Source organism: Chrysochloris asiatica, unplaced genomic scaffold (genome assembly GCF_000296735.1).
Source record: "Chrysochloris asiatica unplaced genomic scaffold, ChrAsi1.0 scaffold00102, whole genome shotgun sequence".
In the NCBI taxonomy this organism is placed as follows: Eukaryota; Metazoa; Chordata; class Mammalia; order Afrosoricida; family Chrysochloridae; genus Chrysochloris; species Chrysochloris asiatica.
Window position 1 is genome coordinate 1265700 of NW_006408620.1, and position 13708 is coordinate 1279407.

General features: G+C 44.3%; 1 protein-coding gene across 2 annotated transcripts in view; it reads right to left on the minus strand.

Annotated features, from left to right (window-relative positions):
* The window catches only part of PRKCB (protein kinase C, beta), a 448755-nt gene that overhangs the window by 99778 nt on the left and 335269 nt on the right, over window positions 1-13708 (minus strand). The gene's annotated exons all lie outside the window — the stretch shown is intronic.

A 13708-nucleotide genomic window follows, 5' to 3' on the forward strand; every position in this document is an offset into this window, starting at 1 on the left:
TAACGATTATCGTCAAGAAAGCCCTATGGAGCAGTTCTACTCTGTAACACATGGAATCAGCATGAATAGGAATGGACTCGACAGCCAGGGGTTTGGTTTTGTGTGTGTGTGTAAACTGTCATGAGTAGCTGACAATTATCCAAGCTCCGTCCAGATGCCCTTCTTTACACTGAAGCCAAGTATGAGGCTTTAATAACTGAAGTAATGATCCCTCTGGGATCTGCACTAATTCCTATCCAGCATAGGTAAGGGGTCAGCCCCACGACCACCACCTGTCTGTCAGTCTCTAGTACTGTTGGTTTCCATGTTGCTATGATGCTGAAAGCTTGGCTACCAATATTCCAAACACCAGCAGCCTTGGAAGCCCTATGGGGTAATTCTACAATGTCCTATAGGGTCGCTGTGAGTCAGAATCTGTTTGACAGCAGCAGGTATGGTATGGGTAAGCAGTGTTGTTAAATGCCATCAAGTTGGTTCCGATTCTTAGTGACCTTATAATGAGGTTTCCAAGGATTGGCTGGTGAGTTTGAACCACCAGCCCTGTGGTTAGCAGTCCAGTGCTTATCCTACAGTGCCTAGAGTAATAAACAAGTGGCCACATTCTTTGACCTTGTACCCAAGAGAGAAAGAAAGATTTTAGATATTTAATTACAGGGATGGTTATTGTTGCCTGGAGCTTCTGAATTCTATGCAGCTGTGGTCACAATCAGGCAAGCGGCCCAGTGTGGTTCAAGAACACACCATTCTTTTCCAGGTTGTGGTTCTGCCAGAGGGAACACCGAGCAGTGGATACTCCTCTGAAAAGCCTCGAGGACACACAGGGCAGGACCACATTATAGGAGGATCTAACTGGAAATCTTCCTAGCGAAAGAGCTAATCAGACTCAAGTGGGTATTCCTGTCCGCACAGTGTTTTCAAACGTTTTTTTATGACTTGACTGAAGGTTTACAGAGAAGATCAGCAATTTTACTTTCAACAAATCAGACACTTGGTTTCATCTCAAGGATTGCAATCCCCTCCAAGCAGCAAAAGTTACCTCGCTGTCTCCCTGCAGGACCTACTTCCATTCATTCCACCCTCCTCCCATCCTTTCTCAACTTTGTCCTAGAATCTTGAATGATTGACCATTCCATGGTGAGCCTACCTTACTGGTATTATAGTCCCTTCAGAAAGATGGACAAAGCCATCGTCTTTCCAGTCTCTTTCTGACCAGTAAGCCCAGTCTTTATTTATGTATAATTTTGAGTTTTGTTCCAATTTTTCTCCCACTATATCCGGGACCTTCTAATATGATCCCTTTCAGAGCAGTTGGTCCTTGGGCTGCCCTGTGTTTTCAGGTAGGAGAGCAAACATTTCTGTTTCTGAGTCCTTACCAGTGTATCAGACACTATATTAGTGCTCTGTGCCTCACAGAGGAGTCCTTGAGTGGTGCAGACAGTTTACAGGATTGGTCGCCAACTGAAAGGTTGGAGGTTCTAGTCCCCAGCAGCACCTTGGTAGCAAAGCCTGGAAATCTACTTCCAAAAAAATCAGCCTCTGAAACTCCTGTGATGCACAGTTCTACTCTGACACACACACAGGGCCACCATGAGTGGACTCAAAGGCAACTGACGACTTCATTACGCAAATCCTAGGAGGGTGGCACCATTACAAACCCCAGCTCCGCTTTACAGGAAACAGGTTCAGGCAAAGTCAGCTGTCACATCACAAACCCAGAAACTGAAGGCTGATCTACCAGGTCCAAAGTCCTTGCCTTTACTTATATTAAATCATATTTTATTGTGTTCCTGGGGAACATTTACACATCAAATTAGACTCCCCTTTGACAACCTATATATAAATAAATCATTTAGTGACCTTAGTTACATTTTTCAAAATGTGTCAACATGCTCTTTAAATGTTTTCAGGTTGTTCCATTTCCAGTGCTCTAGTTTCCCTGCCCCCTTATCTTTTCATCTTTGCTTTAGAGTCACTGCTGACCTTCTGGTCTCATCCCCATGATTTTAATACAGCACCAGGCTCATGATAATATCCTTTATTTTGTGGGATAGTCTGTTCTTTCTCTGAAAGGTGATTTCAGAAAACAGATTCAAGATTTAAAGAGCATCTCAGGATGAGAGTGTCAGAAATTCTCTAGTCTCATCTGGTCTATGAGGTGAGGACTTCTTAAGGAATTTGAGTACCATTCTGTATTTTTCTCCCATTCTACCAGAATCCATCTACTGTAGCACTGATCCAAGTCCCTGCCTTGAGGCACACCATTTGACTAAGAACTCTCAAGGGGTTTAGATGGTTGAAGAAATAAACACGTGTCCCAGCTGAAGGACCTGGGAATGCAATGTAGACCTGGAGCCAGCGAGAGGGAACGCTGGCAGGAAGGCAGCTCGCTTACTCAGCTGCACCCTGTTCTTAACCTACTGGTAAGAAACCTGTCTGGATTCACACCTGGAAGCTTCCAGACTAAGGTCCACAGAGGCTTTGGCCCCTGCCATCAGCACCTTCTCTCTCACCGAAGCCCAAGGAGGGCCATGGGGATACAGACTAGGGCTTTAAAGCATTTTAGGAAGAAAGTTCCTTCTTCCTCAGCTCCCAAATAAGAATAACAGTAACTGCTAATCTGAGCAGGCCCTACCTGCCAGGCATTTACTTAACCCTACAACAGCTCTCAGTGCTTCTGTGGCAGGAAGGGCTCCGAGTGTTAGAACGTGTGTCTTCAGTTCATTCCCCATTTCTCCGCTCTCGCCCCGCCGGTACCCAATCAGCCATTTTTTTTTTCCTGCTCAGCCCTCACGAAGGCAGAAATGATGACACACGGAAGGCACTGCCCTGAGATGGAAAGAGTTAGGATGGAGACAGAGAAAGCTGATTCTTCTTTAGCGTGTGAACATTCTGTTCCCACTGCCTGTAATGTCCCCTTCCTTACTGCTCTGTTGTGCAGATAATCTGGACTTCAGGTCACGTGTTAACTCCTTCCTATAACCCTCATTGGGTGTCCTGGGGTGGTGCTGCGGGTTAATGCACTGGACTGCAAAGTCAGTTCGAACGACAAAGTCGGCAGTTCAAGCTCACCAGCCATTCCTCAGAAATCCTATACAGGGTCCCTATGGGTTCGAACCAACTCGACAGCACATAACAATAATACAACGTATCCTCACTGGGTGTCCTGGGGTGGCCCTAGAGGATCAGCACTGGACTGCTAACCACAAGGTTGGTGGTTCAAATCCACCAGCCGCTCCTTGCAAATCCTACACATAGTCACACTGTGTGAGAACTGACTCGACAACACTTAATAACAACATAACCTTCACTGAGACAGTCAGACCCAATCAATCACTCCTTCCAGGTACCAGTACTGTTACGTATTGTTAGGTCAGTTTCTCTATTGCAGTTTCTCCAAACTTTGATGATTCCTATGCCTTGTCAATATTTTTTTGCCTACCAGATAAATTGTGATTGCTTGCTGTTTTTAAGTGCCATCGAGTCGGTTCCAACTCATAGCAACCCTGTATAAGGTTTCTGAGGCTTTAAATCTTTGCGGGAGCAGAAAGCCTCATCTTTCTTCCTGGGAATGACTGGTGAATACATATGCCTTTTGAACATTTTTTTTCCTACCACCTAAATTGTTATTGCTTAGTGTTTTAAATATCTAGTCACATTATAGTTTAACCAGATTTATCTGAAAAGGAAACTCTCTATCACCAGCCATAAATGGAAGATACACAGCACAAGCAATAAAAGCAAAGCAGCAATATAATATAAATTCCAGCAAGATAGAGCTGTCTGATGGAAGCTCTGAACCAGATCTTGCATTTTCTCCTTGATATTAGTAAATGTCTTTTTTTAAAAAATTTCTACCACCTAAATGGTCATTGCTTGTTCTTACTAAGTGCGCTGAGTCAGTTTCAACTCATAGGGACCCAGTATAGGGTTGTTGTTGCTAAGTGCTACCAAGTCGATTCCGACTCATAGCGACCCCGTACAGGGTTTCCGAGGCTGTAAATCTTTATGGGAGCAGAAAGCCTCATCTTTCTCCCGAGGAACAGCTGGTAGTTTCAAACTGCTGATCCTGAGGTTAGTAGCCCGACTCATAAAACCACTATGCTACCAGAGCTCCTTAGAGCCGTCATAACACACAAATGAATAAGTATGGCTGTGTTCCAATAAAACTTTAACAGAAACAGACGGTGGGTCGAGAGTGTTTGCGGACCCATGTTCTAGAACATGTGTTTAAAGGGAGATTAGGAAAAATAAAAATGAGCCCATTTTCAGTTGTAGCTGTGGTTTTAATCTGGAAATGAGCTCTGTGCCTTTCATTCCTTCCAGCCACTGCTAGGGACCCACCTGCTCACAGCCAACGACTGGCTTACAGGTATCCATCACTGACTCACAGGAATTTATCTAAATTAGCCAACTGATTATCTCTCCTAAGAATCTGAACTAGGATCCTCAGAGCACTGCATGCAGGGCTCTGAACAGAGAAACAAAGTTCCTGCCACATGCAGGGAAAAGAAGAATGAAACAGATGTGTGAGGAAAAACGAAGGCCAGGGAAGGGTGAGTACATGGGGCTTGATCTCTAGTCCCCAGTTCTAGTCTCTCACGAGGCCTGGCTGTTTCCACTGGGGGCCTCCCTCTCCTTCCAATAAATTTCTCTTTTTTGTTTATTTCCATTTGAATGGATTTCTATTATCTGCAGCTCCCTTAAGTCAAAATTTTTTTTGCTTGGACAGCTCAGATTCATATTAAATATTCAAACATGAGGTTAGTATGAGGCCTAAAACAAGACAAATTTCATTCTTGATAAAGGCTGGTGCCTCTTACCTATATCCAACTGACTCACTGCTTGTTTATAATGCAGAGTCCAGGGACCACTCATCATTCATGAGATCTGCACTGTGGTCTGAGACTCTGCATTTTATACCAAGCACACCTCTCCTGCCTCACCTTTATAACAATTATCCAATGTGCTGCCCGGAGGAACCCTGAGGTGCTATCAGAATTGATCCAGTTAATTAATTAGTAAAATAAAAAATTAGTCACCTTACAGTTGGTTCTGACTCATGGAGACCCCCGTGTTTCAGAGTAGAACTGTGCTCTGTAAGGTTTTTCAAGACTCTGATCTTACAGAAGCAGACTGCCAGCCCTTTCTTCCAAGGTGCCTCTGTTGTGGTTGTTAGGTGTCGGTGAGTTGGTACTGACTCATAGTGACTTTATGTGCTGCAGAACAAAATGTGCTAGAGATACAACTGTTGCAGCAAGCCACTGTGTCAGTCCACCTCCTTGAGGGTCTTTCTCGTTTTTGTTGACCCTCTACTTTACTAAGTATGATGTCTTTCTCCAGACATCTTCTGATGACATGTCTAAAGTACATGAAATAAAGTCTCACCATCTTCACTAAGGAAGCAATCGAGCTGTACTTTTCCCAACACCGATGGATTCGTTCTTCTGGTAGCCCACAGTATATTTAATATTGTTGTTGTGTGCCGTGGAATTGGTTCCGACTCGTAGCGACCCTGTATAGGGTTTCCGAGGCTGTAAATCTTTGCGGGAGTAGAGAGCCTCATCTTTCTCCCATGGAACTGCTGGTAGTTTCGAACTGCAGACCTTGCAGTTCACAGCCCGATTTGTAACCACTACACTTATACCAACACCATAATTCAAAGGCTGCCAACCTTCTGGTTACTAGTCAAGTGCTTAGCAAGGACTTCCAATATTGTGATTATTAAGTGCTGTCGAGTCAGTTCTGACTCATAATGACCCTGTGTAGGGTTTTCAAGGAGCAGCTGATGGGTTTGAACTGCTGACCTTGAGGTTCGCAGTCCAGTGCTGATCCGACAACGCCACACCAGGAGCCAGATGTTAGGAAGTGTCAATAGGTAAAACAGAATCCTTTTATCCTGATTTTCTTAACACTCTCAACAGTAACTCTTTTCTACCTTAACATTCTAATCAGAATTCCTTTTCCATAGGAATCACTTTCCCCTCTTAGTTTTGAGTTTTCGCCATGATGAAGGCAGTCTTAGAGTTTTGGCACTTTCACAGACTGTCTGTAACATTTGCCAGTGCTCCCTACTAGAAGCAAAAGCTATGTCCCTTCCAGTCTATAGTCTAATTCTCGCCCTCTGTCTACAATTAGGGAGTCTTGGTATGGCACTGTGGGTTAATGCACCAGACTGCACAGCCATTTGGACTGCAAGGTCAGCAGTTCAAGCTCACCAGCTGCTTCTCAGAAACCCTGTACAGAGTCACTATGGGTTGGAATCGATTCAACGGCACTTAACAACAACAACAATCTAGAATTAAACAGGACTTCGGGTGTGATGCTGTAGGATGAGCACTGGACTGCGATCCACAAGGTCAGCAGTTCAAATCCCACCAGCTGCTCACTGCCAACCCTACACAGGGTCGCTGTGAGTTGGAATCGACTCCACGGCACTCAGCCACCACCACCACCATCTGGAATTATTTTAGGAAAGAACACTTGAGCTCAAGAACTCAGTTTCGGATTCCAGCCTCCAGCATTCTAAGGCAGAGCTCTGGAGTCCTGGTGTGGCACTGCGGATTAATGTGCTGGACCACAAAGTCGGTTTGAACCACAAGGTCAGTGGTTGAAGCTCACCAGATGCTTCTTGGAAACCCTATACAGGGTCACTATGAACCGGAACCGACTCAGCGGCCCATAACAACAACAGCAACAACAACAAGGCAGAGCATATGATGATCTCTGGCAGAATCCAAAGGCCCAACAATGGTACCAAGTGTAGTGACTAGAGCCCAGGACCACACCCAGGTGATGTTCAAATTGCCACAGGTTTGTATTAGGGAGAAAAAGGCAACATTGGACAAGAGGACCAACACTTGGGGCAAGGTGAGTAGTTCATGTTGACAGTGACAAGTGCCATTATCTGTTAGTTATACTATGCACTATCTCATTTAATTCTCACAATAGCTGCAGAAGGCCTGTGTTATAACTATGCCCATTTTAAAGATGAGAGGCTTAGAAAAGTTTAGATGAGTTTCCCAAGATGACTCCACTAGGAAGTGATATCTCCTTGGTCATTTGTCTCCACCCCCCTGTCTGATTCTCCAAGCCCTAAGTTCCAAGTGGACAATGAATCAGAAAACCAGAAAAGAGTTGATGCAGTTGAATGACGGTGTTGGAGAAGAATATCAAAAGTACCATGGACTGCCAGAAGAACTAACAGATCTGTCTTTCAAGAAGTACAGCCAGAATACCTCTTAGAAGCCAGAATGGCGAGACTTCGTCTCATATTTTGGACATGTTATGAGAGGACCAGTCCCTGGAGAAGGACATCATGCTTGATAAAGTAGAGGGTGAGTGAAAAAGAGGAAGACCCCCCCCCCAATGAGATGGAGGCATCCGGTGGCAGCAGCAAGGGGCTCAAACGTTAACAGCTGTGAGGGCGGCGATGGACCGACCAGTGTTTCATTCTGTTGTGTATACAGGTTGTTATGACTCAGCACTGACTCGATGGCACCTAACAAGTTCCAACTGTTGTGCTGTGAGGCTGCACTGCCTGTAAATTACAACTTGTTGTTGTTAAGTGCTACCTGACCCATAGTGACCCTGCATAGGGTTTCCAAGGAGTGGCTAGTGAGCTTGAGCCACCGACCTTGCAGTTCAAACCAACTTTGCAGTCCAGCGCATTAACCCACAACACCACAGCAAGAGTCTGGTGCCAGGCCGTGGCCCTGCTCCTCTGTTCCCACCTAGCCACCTGGTAAGGACTGGGACACCATGGGTTAATTCACCATCACCCAAAGAACAGTTGTTTCCTTTCTGCGTTTCTCACACGACTACTAACACACTGTTGCCTTGGTGAGAGAAGCTTGGCCGAGTTTGTGCTGCAGTGATGATTAGAGTTCATTCATCTAGCCCCAAAACATCTACTGAGACTCGACAGTAGGCACTACGCCACACACAGGACACGTACCCAGCACACGTAAGTGGCTTACTTGCTCTACCTGTGCTCCGAAGCTTTGGCAACCAGAGAGAAAAAAAGCAGTGAGTGCCTCACGTCCTAAAGTGGTCCTTTTAGTGGCATTCTCTCTTTATTAATGGTCTCACTCCGTCTCTAGAGCTTCCATTTCAGTTAATGCCAACATCTAGCGTGTGGGCTGTTTGTTCAGCTGTCCTTCCATCTCCAAGGTAAGGATTCCAAACAGATTGAAAGGCTGTGTTGACGTGACGTTCTTATCCAATTCCAAGCCACATCTGTTACCCAAGAAGCTTCTGGGAGAGATGTGATAAACAGTAGGTTTCCAGTGACGGCAGAAAAAAAATGGGGGTGGAGGGACAGTCGCACAGGGATTCCTGCCTGGACAGTTTGCTGTAATGAACTTTGGCAACTGCAGAAGGTAAAGTGTGTCTGGAATCTGGGCCTCTACCCATGGAGCAGCACTGCAGGGAACACATGGTTGTTGGGATTAGAAGCCCTAGGACATGTCCAAGTTCCATCACATACTAACTGTGTGACCTTGGGGAAGTCACCCAACTTTGATGAGCCTCATGTGTAAAAGAGGAACACCACTGAGAAGGAATTCAGAAAAATGATTATAAAATGTTTCAAAACACTTTACAATGGAGTTGAGAAACTAAGGAAGAAGCCAGGAAAGTGCAACAGGAACAATCAAATAAGATAGATACAGCATTGGAAACAATTCAAAACCTACAGAAAGAGGTCCAAACGATCAATAACAAAATATCAGAAATAGAGAACACGCTGAAAGGACAGAGGACTAGAATAGATGAGATGGAAGGCAGAACCAGTGAGCTGGAAGACAAATCTCTCAAGAGGAACACCAGCCATACTTAGCTTCTGGTGATGGTGAGAGAGCTTTACGTGATACAATGCGCAAGGTATTCAGAAGAAAACTTGGCCAAAGATGAGTACTGAACAGAGGGCCGGTTGTTGTCCACTTCGTGTTTTTAGAGAATGACCGAGGGGTCTGCTCGTCATACCTGTACACAGCACCAACTTTCTGTTTTCAGCTGCCAATGTGCTTTGCCCTGAGGGAACTATGTCCATCTGGTTACTAAGGTGAGAGGGTAGATGGTGGAGGACCAAGGATCCTGTCTTCCTACAACTTCAACAGACCTCCCCGAAGTCCAAAGTCTGTTACCTTCAATTCCTCTCACATCTTTCATCCAATCAAATGTTGTCAGCTGTACAGTCCTGGTGTGGGTTAATGAACCAGATGGCAAAGCCATTTGAACTGCAAGGTTGGCGGTTCAAGCTCACCAGCTGCTCCTCGGAAACCCCACACAGGGTCACTATGGGTCAGAATCATCTTGACAGCGCTTAACAACAACAACATTCAAAATATATGCTAAATCCAGTCTCCTTCTGATCTACCATACCGGTCACTGTCAGCTCTTGGCAGCCCCACATATGTTACCGAAGAAGTGTGTTTTACAGGATGTTCAGTGGCTGGGTTTCCAGAGGTCTGTCTTCCAAGGATCCACTGAGTGGACTTACTACCTTCAGTTAGCAGGTGAACATGCTAACCCAGTGATACTGCATAGAGTTGCCAAGAGTTGGGATCAACTCGATGCTAACAGGTGTCTTGACTTACGTCAACACAATGTCCTGTAATAGTTTCCTAATTAGTCCTGTGAACTTTGTTCTTGGGCAAATGCTGTCTTTGTTATTTCAAATGATGAATTATTCTAAGGAGTGTGTACCTCCCAGTATTGCTGTTCATCTTTGAAAGCGGCCTATTGTTTGAGAATTGTGGGGATGACTCTGTTTCAGATCTGAAGGCTGATGAAGGGCCACATTCTCAAGAAGTTCCACCAGTCTCCATCCTAACAATAAACCTGGTCTTTTAAAAAATTTTTTATAGTTTTGAGTTTTGCTCTACATCTCCCCTCCCCCCTCATTCTATCCAGTACCTTCTAATGTGATCCTTTTCACAGCAGTTGGCAGTAGGAGGCAGACACCATCTACTCTAGGGGTGGGGAACGTTCAGCCCACAGGCCATAAAGCCTGTATAAGAAATCATTTGGTCTGGCCTTACCAAGGCAACTGCAGGTGAAACACAAAATTCAATAAATCTAGGAGCTTTTTCCATAGCGACACAAATTTATATTAAGTGATGTCATAAATATCTAAATGGCCCTTGGCAGAATAAAGGGTCCCCACCCCTGATCTAGTTCTTCTGGTAGTTGAGGTTCACATCATCCATCATTCTCTTGGATGAATTTTAGATTTTCTTCACTTTTCTTTGCTCTGGCCAGGGAAAGATCAATAATTGTACCTTAGATGGCTGATCATAACAGCTCCCGTACTTGGAGCAGGTTATCAGGAGGGACTAGTCCCTGGAGAAGGACTGACAGCAGTGGAAACAATGAACTCCAACTTAATAATGATTTAGAGGATGGCACAGAGTCCACGAGTGTTTGGTTCTATTGTACATATGGTCACTAAGAATCAGAGCCAACCTGATGACCTGATGCTGTTGTGTTAACAGCAACAACAGAAGAAGGTCTTCAAACAGATGATTCAGTTTTTCACCAACTTTTTGAAGCTCATGCTAATATACTGTATTATTTGTGTAGAGGGGTGCGTGTGTGTGTGTTTTCTCTATGCATCGCTTTAGATTCCTGGAGTCCAAAGTAATCACAGATAGATAAAAAACAAACTAACAAACTAATGTTCTCCCATGTAAACTATCACATAATTCACAATAAAACATAAAAAAAAAAAACTTTGATGAAAACAAACTAACAAAGTTCATATTTTCTCTGAGAAAAATCATTTTTGAAGAGAAAATAAGCTTTCCCTAGAACTTAGGCGTAAACATCTTGAAGCCATCTTTGAACATGCCGTGCTAAAATGGATGACACTCTTAATAACGTTTCTACAACAGGGACATAAAAGGAGGAGGAAGAGGAAGAAAAACCAAAATAGCATCTTCAGAGCTTGCAAGCTTACCTAAATCAGAGATTGGGAAACGATTCTCTTATGAACTCAGATGGAGTATCTAAAATAGAGATTTGGGGCTTGCAGGGTGACCGAAAACTCAGTTGGGTGAAAGAGATCAGTAAGGTGCAGTGAGTGGAGGTAGGCGTGGGAGAAGAGAGAAAGAGACAAGCAGGGATGTACACTGACGTGGTCCAGGAGGGCCACTGGTACTTGAACTCCTTGCTTCAACCCTGTCACTTGTTGATACGGCTGGGTTATGTTTCTGGAACCGACCTGTTACTAGGACTGTATCCTCTGTTTGGGATTTTCTCTTTTTGAGTAGGGATCCCCTTACTAGCTGGGGATGTCTCTTGCTTGGGCTCTGCATGAGCTGGAGAGAGGACTTCAAGACCAGCTCAGCTTGAAGTGTCAGGCAAAGCTGAGCATCTCCTCCCCAGAGACTTTCCTTGGGTTTGCCTTTCCTGCTTTCTTGTTGTTGTAAGGATTTTCAGAGAGCAGCTGGTGAGCTTGACTCACCAACCTTGCGGTTCAAACTAACTTTGCAGTCCAGCGTGTTAACCCTCAGTGCTACACCAGAACTCCCGGATATTTAGATTTGACAAATCCCTCCTCTCACTGGACCAGGATGCTGACCCAACCAGGAGATGTATATAGCATGCTAGGTAAAAGCTAACATCAAATCCAGCTCAGCTACATATAATGGTGGGCAAGTGATTTATCCTCGCCATATTTCAATGTTCTCATTTGTAAAATGAGGAAAACATGATTCTTGTGTATATGTGGTGTGTGGGTTACATGACATTTATTAAGAACAACATCACAATGGAGAAGTGGGATTTCCAAGGATCTAGAGAGTGAGGGAAGTCATCAATCATTCAGCAAATGTTTACTGTTTGTCAGACTTGGACTTTGGGAGATGTAAGAGACACAGCCCCTGCCCTGAAGGAACTAACAAGTAGGGGAGAGAATGTCACACAACTAGAGACTTATAAAACAGTGAGGACATGCAAGCATGGAGATATGCCTTGGGTAGGTATGAACCTCAAGGTCAGCAGTTCAAACTCACCTGCCGCTCCTTGGAAACCCTATACAGGGTTGCTATGAGTCAGAACTGACTCAAAAGTACTTAACAACGTATTGTTGTTGTTAAGTGCCGTCGAGTCGGTTCCGACCCATAACAACATATAATAGATGCAAAATGAAAGGGTGCCCTCCTCCTCCACAGGCTGGGATGGTCAGAGGAAGCTGTTGCAGAAAAATACTTTTAGTGTGCAATTCCTTCCAGGGTGTCATCATACCAAGAGGAGGCTAGCTTGTTTGTCTGTCTTTTTTAATAATGAGGCCTTTCTTTGCAAAGGAACTCAAGTCTAGGATGGACACAAAACTCCCAAGGGATCAATCCCTAAGGTCACCCTTTTTTGAAAGATTTCTGGTAAAAGGTTTGAGACGAAGAATTCCTGGGCTATAATTTCCCCGGTTATCAGAAATTTAGGTAGTTAAGGAGCTCTGGTAGCATAGCGGTTACGAATCGGGCTGCGAACCTTAAGGTCAGCAGTTCGAAACTACCAGCGGTTCTGCGGGAGAAAGATGAGGCTTTCTGCTCCCACAAAGATTTACAGCCTCGAAAACCCTGTACAGGGTCGCTATGAGTCAGAACTGACTCCACGGCACATAACAACAACAACCAATGTACAGAAAAGGTCTTCAGATCAATGTACTCCATTTGCCTAAATGCATCTGGCCTGGGACCATTTAGAAGGCATCTCAATGCAGGCTGACATGGTTACTCTTCCTCAACCCATCCCAAGAGTTCTGAGGAATTAATTTCTTAAAACTCTGATGTTTATTGTTAGGTGTCCTCAGGGTGACTCCGCTCCATGACGAACTTCTGTACAACAGAAGGAAACACAGCCTGATTCTGCACCAACCTCACAATTGCTGCTGTCACTATGCTGATTCATCTCGTTGAAGGTGTCACTCATGTTCATTGACACTCCACTTTACTAAGCATGATGTCTGTCCCCAGGGACTGACTGGTCATTCCCGATAATATGCCCAAAAGTATGAGAGACAAAGTCTTCCTCTAATCCTGATGTCATGTTTTTCTTCATATATAATCCAGCTTCTCAGATTATGTACTAAGCATACAGATTGAATAAGCATGGTAAAAGAATACAACCCTGGTGTAGACTTTTGTTAATTTTAAACCATTCGGCATTCCCTTGTTCTGTTCTTGGTCTATGTACAGGTTCCACATTAGCACAATGAATTATTCTAGAGTACTCATTCTGTGCAATGTTGTCCATAGCTTGTCAAGATCCAACAATCAAAAGCCTTTGCGTAGTCAATAAAGCACAGGTAAACAATTTTCTGGTATTCTCTGCTTTCAGCCAAGATCCATCGGAATCAGCAATGATATCTCTCATTCCACGTCCTCTTCTGAAACTGGCTTGAACCTCTGAAAGTTCTCTGTCAACATATGGTTGCAGCCATTTTTGTATTATCTTTAGCAAAATTTTACTTGCATATTAATATTATTGTCCAATATTTCTGCATTCTGTTGGGTTACCACTCTTTGGAATGGGCACAAATATGGACCTCTTCCAGGTAGTTGTCTTCCAAATATCTTGGCATAGATGATGAGTAAGTGCCTCCAGTGCCGCCTCACTTGTTGAAAGACTTCAATTTGTATTCGTCCAATTCCCAGTGCCTTGTTCTTTGCCAAAGCCTTCAATGCACCTTGGACTTCTTCCTTCAGGA